This window comes from Urocitellus parryii, chromosome 9 (genome assembly GCF_045843805.1).
Source record: "Urocitellus parryii isolate mUroPar1 chromosome 9, mUroPar1.hap1, whole genome shotgun sequence".
Lineage (NCBI taxonomy): Eukaryota > Metazoa > Chordata > Mammalia > Rodentia > Sciuridae > Urocitellus > Urocitellus parryii.
In genome coordinates, this window is record NC_135539.1 from 130,923,532 (window position 1) to 130,933,073 (window position 9,542).

A 9,542-nucleotide genomic window follows, 5' to 3' on the forward strand; every position below is an offset into this window, starting at 1 on the left:
TGTTTACACAATATGTTGTCACACATGGGAACACATATAAAACATGAACACATGCTGGAGTAATAAGAATGGAGAATATAAGAGAATAGATTTAAATTCATTGTTCGTTTAAGCCAATGGTGTCCTCACAGAGAACAAGATTTTTCATTTAAAAGTTGTCAATTATTAATGAAATAACATAAAGGACCAAAATTATTTCTGGAGCGTCTGTTGTGTACTCTGCTCTGCGTTGTGTGTTTGGAGAATACAGGGGAGTTTAGAATATAGGATTAGCTGGGTGCAGTGGTTCACTCCTGTAATCCCAGCGGCTTGGGAGACTGAGGCACTTATCTCAGAACTTTAGATACTTTGCCGACTGTTTTGAAAGCCTCCTCTGTCCTATGTCACATCCACATGGAGGTCTGTGTGTGAACTATCTATTCTGATTCTGTTGGCCCATCTCTACATTCTTCCTTACTGAAGCTTTAGAGTGAAACATTGTATCTGATTCAGCAAACCTCTAGTTTATACCCTGTGCACAGAAAGCATCTTTCAAAGTGTCTATGGAATATTTACAAAAAGAAATCATGCATTAAAAAAACAAATAAAAACTAACAATGTTCCAAAACATAGCATTATAGAAACTACACGCTTTTTTTCTTCCTGAACTGGGGACTAAACTCAGGCATTTTACTACTGAGCTTCATTTCCAGCCCTTCAATTTTATTTTTTAGACAGGATCTTGCTAAATTGATGATGCTGGCCTTGAATTTGCAAACTTCCTGCCTCCCAAATTGCTGGGATTACAGGTGTGCACCACCTGGTTCTGGGGATGGAACGTGCCAGATAAACTATGCTCTTTTATACTAAGTTATAGGTGTGAAAATTAATGACGAATATTTAAATGAAAAACAACCCCTTGCCAACTGGAGATTATGTGTCTTTAAATGCTTTTTAAATGTATTTAGAAAATAATAAATAAACCTAGGCCTTAACTCAAGAATTAAGAAAAAGAACAGGAAAGGAACCATTGGTATGATAAAAGGAATTAACCTAAAAGCAGAAACTAATTACTCAGAAAGCAGAGCAACAATGGAACTTAAAAAACCTACTTGTTTGTAAAACAATAGACTAAGGAAGGGAAGAGAGTAATTTACAGTGGAGAAATGGATACTACTACCTCCGCAATGATAAGTGATGTCACCAGCAGGTTCCCAGGACATGATAGGATGATAATGGCACTTCACCCCTGTGACCTGCATCCTCCAAATCCAAAACCCAGCTCTAATCATGAGAAAAACGCCAGGCCAATCCCAATGAAGGGTATTTTAAGAAATCCCAGACTAGCATTCCTCAAACTGACTGCATTGTCAAAAACAAGGAAAACCTGAAAACTGTCACGGCTAAGAGACAGGATGATTAAATGCGGTGATATCCTAGTCAGGATCCTGGAACCAGGGAAAGACATGAAGTTGGTATAAAGTTAGGAAATCGGAATAAATAAAAAGTAATTAATGGGTCAATATCAGTTTTTTTCCTTTTCTTTTGGTTCTGGGGATGGAATGCAGGGCCTTGTGCATGCTCGACAATGGATCTGGAGACTTTAAGACTATAAGAGAAAAATACACATGAGCATGAAATAGTACATTTCATTAACTAGATGAAACGATTTCTGGGAATAATAGGATGTTCTGGATAAATATTAGAAAAAGACTCAGGCACAAATGCAAAGTATTGTGAAAACAGGCTCCGGAAAGAGATATTTTTTGATGATTACAGCTTCTATCCATTGAGTGCTACTTAGTAATGGACGGAGCTAGAATTTGAACAGCCTCTGTCTGGTTTCAAAGCCTGTGGACTTTGACAGCACCATTTGTTCCCGTGCATGTAGGGACTGGTCTTTTCATACTTTGGAGAAGCAGATTTTTTCCTAGTCTTTGTAGACTATTATAGCATATAGAAAGCTACTCAACTCATGTTTAAGCCTAGTGCCACATAGCAAAGCTATAGATCCCCGCTTACACCATCTGGTCATGGCCAGCTCAAGAGCCCCTTCTGGACCTTGTTTCCTCATCTGCAATTATATAATGCCAAATCTAACCTGTAAAGTCAATGTAAGAATTACATGAGAAAACTCCCATATTTAATGCATCAGAACATGGGACAAGCTTACAAAATCATCCCAACTGCCATAATTATTATTACTGGTGATAAAAACCTAATAAAGATAGAAGAAAAAGAAAAATAACTTACATATTTCATAATTTTGAATAATTTGCCAGCTAATTGAACTAAGAATATTTGAAAGGAATTATCCATCACAACCAAGTAGAAAACTAACAATTTGTTTGCATCCTATCAATAGATCAAAAAAGAAAAAAATCATAAAATCATTAAATTTTAAGATAGCCGTGAAAGTATTATAATCATTTTCATTAGAAAAGTCTTTTTGTTCCATATGAATAGAAGAGTAATTCTTTAACATAGTGAAGAATATCTTACAATGACAGCCTGTGTTATTATTATTGGAAAATTATCATTAGAAGCATTTTTATTAACACTAGAAATAAACAAGGATTCCTGCTATCTTCCCTGCTGTTTGTATTATTTTATAAGTATTGCTTAGAGTGGAAAACAGAAGTAGGATGTGTGATTACTGGAAAAGAAGGAACAAAGTCATAATTGTAAATGGTATGATCATATACTTAGAAACACCCTAGAAAATCAGAAAAAAAATTAAAAGAGCATTCAGAAAGACGGATGAAAACAAGTTTAAATGGATTTCAACATACCAGCACCAGTCAGAGAATATAATGAGGAAAAATCTACTCTACCATAGTAACAGAAACATAAAATACCTAGAAACATAAGCTTAATAAGAAATGTGTCAGACTTTTGTGAGTGATATCACAGAACTCTACCAAGAAACAAAAAATGAGGCTTAAATAAATGGAAAGACATACAGGGTGACCGTGTGGATGATTATAAAGATCTCAATTTTGCCCACATTAATTTTTAGGTCTAATGCATTCCAGTGCACTCTCAACGGGATTTATTTTTCTTTGAGAGTTTTTCTAGAAGACTAAATAATGAGAATAGCAAAAGAGAATTTGAAAAGAAAAGCCAACAAGACAGGTCAATCTGAGAACAGATGGAAGTTATATTGCAAATCTACAGCAAAGAATGGTGTTGGGACATGCATGGATCCATAAAAGAGAGTAGCCCTAAAAAAACCAAGCATCCTATTATATATAATAGCTTGAAACAGTATAAAGGTGACATCACAAGACAGAGGAAGAGATGGGTTACTCAATACATGGAATATGGAAAATCACAAGCTGGATCGCACACTACACATGACACTTAATTCCAGAGGCCTCTGAGGATCACAAGGAGAAAATCAGGGTGACTAAGGAGAAGGGCCCTTTGATCAAGGAAAAGACTGATAGGTTTGACAACGTAGAGTTCCAAAGTCTATATCAAAACTGCCATTTATAATACTAAAAAGAATATATTACCAAAAAAAAAAAACATAGGAAAAGTCCACAGATGACAAAGAATAACATTTGCTTTCAGGGGTTTTTATAAATCTCTAGGAAAAAGATCAAAATTTAACAGGAAAAAAAAAGGGGGGATTATAAAAGAATTACAAATGGTCAATAAAAATGAGGGACAATTCAATTTCCTCAAAAAAGCCGAGACATCATATTTCATGGTTAACTGAAGACTAGCGAGGGTCAGTGGCTGCTGCTGTGGCGGAAGTGTGGGGGAAGTGTCCCTGCTACTGATTTCCTAGGGTGGGGTGGGTGGGGCATTTGGCAGAACTGTTTTCTTCAGAGCCTGAAGACCTCAGGGCAGTTTCCAGAATTCTGTCACTAGGAATGGAGGAAACGTGGACAATGCTTTCCACATAAGAATGTTCTTTGCAGTTCATTCATAATGTCAAAAACTGGGAAACACAAAATGATAGAGGGCATTGGAAGGGTTTAGACCTCGGTACGTGGGTGGTTCTGAAGGATTCTGATTCTGAAGAAGTTGAATGGTATAGTAAATATTCACAATGTAATTTTTAAGTAAAAGTATAGAATTTAAAACTGCATCCTGGAGAAATTATCTCTGGTATTGTACCTGTGTTCGTCAGCTTTTCTGCGCTGTGACCAGAATACCTGACATGAAAGGAGGAACGTTTTATTTGGGCTCACCGTTTCAGAGGTTTCAGTCCATGATCCACTGGCTCCATGGCTTTGGGCCTGAGGTGGGGCAGAACATCATGGTGGAAGGGTGTGGTGGAGAGAAGCTGATCAGCTCATGAGAGCCAGGAAACTTAAAGAGAGGAAGGGACTAGGGACAAGATATAGTCCCCAAGACCTTGCCCTAAGCACCTACTCCCTTGAATTAGTTTCCACTTCTTAGAGTTTCCACCACCTCCCACTAATGTCACCAAGTTGTCAATTTGTCAGTGGATTAATCCACTGATGATCTCAGAGCCCTCATGATCCAATCACTTCCTAAAAGCCCCACTTATGAACATTGCTGCACTGGGACCAAGCCATTAACATGAGACTTTGGGGGACACTCCAAATCCAAACCATCACAGGCACTTAGGGTAAGGTATTTTAGCTGGAACTCTTAAATATATTTTTAATACTTTCATGTTTTATAAATAAGACTCATTGCTTCTATGATCTAAAAATAGTGTATGTGGCTCTCTGTGTATCCAGATGCACTATGTGTGATTGATCAATTGCTCTCCAAGGGGTTAATCAAACTTGGAAAATTAGAGGGGATTTCATTGATGTTTCAGAATGTGTTAGGCTTTGAGAGATGTACCCTTCTCTTTTTTTTTTTCCAAACTTGTTCTGCTTTTTCCAAGAAACACTGTCATAAATGCAGCCCATTTTACTTATTACCCTCATCTTTATTTTCTGCATGATAAAGGAAGATATTTAAGTTTGGCTTTTATTTTTACAAGTTTATGAAAAGATTTTCAGATTTTGCTTTGCTGAAAATGAAAAGATGTTAGCACAGAATAACTTTTTGTTGCCTAGGTAGCAGAAATGCTAACAACTCTATCAAATATAAGATTTCTAAATAAACCTATGCCTAAATTAAAGTGTTATTTCCAAATGGGTAAAAAGTTAAGAGGATGTGAAGAAAGCTGAAGAGGAAAATCAGGTAATGGCTTGGCATGATGAAGAGTATGGAGTGGATTTTCACATGACCTGTTCACATTACACAGCAAACGGATTTCTGGTCCTCACTGCATCATCTGGAAATTGTTTGGCTACTTTTAAATTTTCATAACTTTCTACAGTATATATATATATATATATATATATATATATATATATATATATAAAGATTCAGGAACATATAGAGATTAAAAAATAATCAGTAATTGCACCATGTATGTAAGTCGAGTAACTTCCAATTTCTATTCTCTCTCTTCCTTTCTGTCTCTCTCCCTCTCCCCCCACACACCCTTCACATGTTATTTTTAAAGATATTTACTCATAACTTTAAATAAGATTTTTGTGTCTCAGGGAGAGAACTTGGATGCTAGCACTCCAGTATGAATTCTCCTCTGATCTCTCCTCTGGGTTATCTCCTCCTCAATGGCGGCTCTCCTTGTGGACAGTGACAGTGCAGTCTGGACTGAAAAGCCCTACGTATGCAGATGTAGCACTAATTGCCCCTTAGATAGGAACCACCAAGACAATTTAAACAGATATTTATTAAATACCTACTAGGTGTCAGAGTATTGGGCATATAACAGTGAAAAAAAATTCCACATCCAAATTCCTACTCATTGGAGCTTATATTCTAGTGATGGAAGAGGAAAGAAAAAATAAGAGAACATCAGTATTTAATTCAGTTTTTAAAAAGTTAAAATTTTCTATGGACAAAAATGAGACAGGGAAGGAAGAAGGATCCAGGGCCGGGGCAAGTGTGCAACTTCAATTTGATGGTGAGGAAAGGCCTCGCTCAGATGGTGACATTTGTACAGACAAGAGAGAAACTCAGAATCCCGAGAGCCACTAGATGCCAAGAAAAGGCCACAAATGGTTATATTCAACTAGGCAACGTTTTGTGAATTTCTGAGTATGAGATTCTAGAATGTCTAGCAGGGGGAGGATTGGAGGATGAGGAGAAACTTCACACCAAATGGATGAGATCCAGATTGGAGTGACGTTTTTTTTCCAATAATAACAGCGAATGCTAAAAGAGAATGGATCAATGTCTTTGAATTATAAGAGAAAATGTCTTCAGTCTAAAATATTGTGCCCAAATGATCCATCCAATAGTCAGATATCCCAGGACACCGAGAAACTACCTCCTGTGGACCCTCCTTAGGAAGTTACTTGAAGATGTGCTCCTCACCAAATGGAAGGTATAAATGGAGAAAGAGTGCTGGGGGGAAAATAAGTTGAGGTGTAACCCATAGAGGAAATAAAAACAACAAGTAATAGGAAGGAGCAGGGATAAGAGGTGAACCCTAGCCCTGCTTCAGCAGAAAGCCAACAAACATCTAATGCCTAAGGTTGGTCAGTCAAGAAACAATGCTATAAGCTGAGAGCTAAGAGATGGTAACGGCTTCCACCCCTAGAGATCATGATCTTGTCAGTGGAAACTTGAAATAACATGTAACCATCCCACTGGTGGTCAGTAGCGAGGACCTAAGAAGGAGGACATATGAGAGGGATAAAGTGGAAACCTTGGAAATCATATCAGGGTTTAGGTGGTTTGAAGCCAAGTGGAACTGAGAGAACTTCCTAACCTAAATGGGAGCGCACTTAAAAATATCTTTTAGAGTGTGGGGCTTAGGTAAGTACAGAACACGACGGTCATTTCCCCCCCTCCCAGCTACCAGTGCTGATGTGTAGTGTAGGAACGATAAAACATGCTCATCCTTTTTTTTTTTGCCTGTAGCTTAAATTGATGTAATACTGTGAAAGCTAATTTATAAACATCTCATTAATTCATTTAAGATTTTTATATGCCTAGTATATGTCAAATGCTATTGAATTAATCGAACCATAACAATAAATTAAGTTCTCTTCCAGTAACGATAGCAGTCATCTTCTTAGGGATTCACAAACAGAAACCAGCAAAGGGAGACAGGCTGGTGATGATTCCACTCCTGAAAATGTTTTAGGCACCGTGACAGGAATTACTCTGGGTCCACAAAGGACAGCAAGAGGGAGTGGTCCCTTCTGTCTGTGGGAAGATAAGCTCGAGAGCTGCCTGAGAGACGCAGTGAGAATTGTGCTGTTTTGAAAAGAAGTTTCTCTGCATATCTTTGAAAATACAATGACTCCCTTAGTGAAACTAGTCTAAGGAAGTAATCCTAAATAAAGAAAAATAATTAAGCATCATAATGTATATTTATTTATTTAAAAAGCTTTTTTTGTGTGTATGTGTGAATGAGCTTTGGGAATATCCTACAGGGGCCATACCGCCAATTAATCACCAACATTCTTTAAGGATTAAGGTGAGAATTAGGAAAAACATACATACAGGTTTTAGTATATAATAAATATTTGTTTAGGAAACAGTGATATTGATGCCGCCGCTGCTGCTTCTGCTGCTGATGATGAAAATTTGAGCAAATTTGGCCCAGAAAGGTCTAGAGTGACTCCAGCTCCCCACACATGACCTTTCAAGAGAAGCACAAAGGTGGAGGGCTGCAAGTGGCACGTGCCTCAGAGTCAAGTTCAGCTTTCTCATCTTGTTATGGAGGAAACTGAGACCCTGGAAGTTCAACAATGGGTCTACTATTCTCCTGCAAAGTCTACAGGAAACCTGGGCACATCACCCTTGCAACCCTGAGAAGAGAATTGTGTGTCTTCAGGCAAGGGACGCTGGAGAATCTGAGTGTGTGTCTCGTTTTTTTTTTTTTTCCTAAATTATTTAAATCCTATTGTCAGCAAAGCCTGCCTTACAAATTGCAGACCCAGCACACCTCGGGAGTCTTTTCTTTTCCTGAAATCATCTATTAGCCCAATCAGTCCTAGCACTGATTGTTCTCAGAGCTGAAGTCAGAATCATCAAAACTTAAGTGTCGGGGTACAAGCGCTGTCTAGACTGTCGTGATGTTTTCCATCCTTTTAACGTTTTGTAATGCTGTTAGGCATTTCCTACTGATCCCATATGTCCCAGAACTGGTTCAGGGGTTAAAGAAAGTGTCAGGGTAGTCAGAAGGGGAAGCACTGCAAGTCCTGGGATCATTTTTTCCTTTGCACATCTGACGAGTATGGAGGAAATTAACTTTGTCAGCATTAACTCAGAACCACGGTCAGGGTCCATGCACCTCTCTGGCACACCGCGATCTCTGGGTTCCAGTCCTGTAGTGGAGGGCAGGAAACAGTCAATCAGCGCGTCTGTCACGCACATCCTTTGTCCCACCGTGTCCTGTTCAAGAGGATCCTGCCTCTCCTATCAAAGTCTCCTTCCTCCAGTGTGTTAAAAAATAATGACCTTTCATTCTTTGAACTTTGATTCTAAATATGGGCTGTTAATATCTTCATTAAGGGTTTGCGGAGCTAATTTAAGTGATCTAAAGAGTAGAGGCTACTGACTGTCTATGTGTTAAATAGTACTTGGCCTCATGGCTGTCCTTCTCTGCACCCCCTCCTTCTCCTTTGTTCCCCCTGTTCTTTCCCTGCCTTCTGTCTCCTCTCTTTCCTCTCACGTCCACCCCACCATCCCCCCACACCCCGTCCCCCACATCGATCCTTCTCCCAGCATTTACAATGGTCATGAGTCATACAACCACTGTCCCTACTCTTTGGGGGATGTGTCTTCCCTTTCGTGAATTAGAGATGCATCAGTTAGAGGTTTGGATGGAGACCGCTCATCTCTAAGGTTCTGAGAATCTTTTTTGACCATCATTGCACAGGATACCAGTGTTTCTAGGGAAAGCCTGCTTATATATATATTTGCTTTGGGACTTGGTCTTTCAATTGTTCACTTACTCCCTTTTTTTTTTTTAAAAGACTTTTTAGATAGATAGATAAATACCTTTATTTTATATTTATTTTTATGTGATGCTGAGGAAGGATTGAACCCAGTGCCTCACACGCAGGAGGCAAGTACCCTGCCACTGAGCCACAATCCCAGCCCCTCATTACCTTTTTTTTTTTTTTTTTTTTTAAGGAGAGAGAGAGAGAGAGAGAGAGAGAGAGAGAGAGAGAGAGAGAATTTTTAAATATTTATTTAATTTTTTTTTTTTTTAGTTTTCGGTGGACACAACATCTTTGTTTGTATGTGGTGCTGAGGATCGAACCAGGGCTGTACCCATGCCAGGCGAGTGCGCTACCGCTTGAGCCACATCCCCAGTCCTCGTTCCCTTTTCTTAAGAGAGAGCTAGAAAGGTGCATGGCTTGGGGAGAACACACATTTCCGATGTGGCCTTTTGTACTGTTTCAAAGGCAAGAAACTCAGGTTGATTGATGTTTCTTCATTTTCTCAAGAGAAGGATGAACACTCCATGTTCTCTTTTTACCTACAGCAGATTTGGTGTTGGAACAATTCTTCAAAGAGATATCTATCTTGAGAAAAAG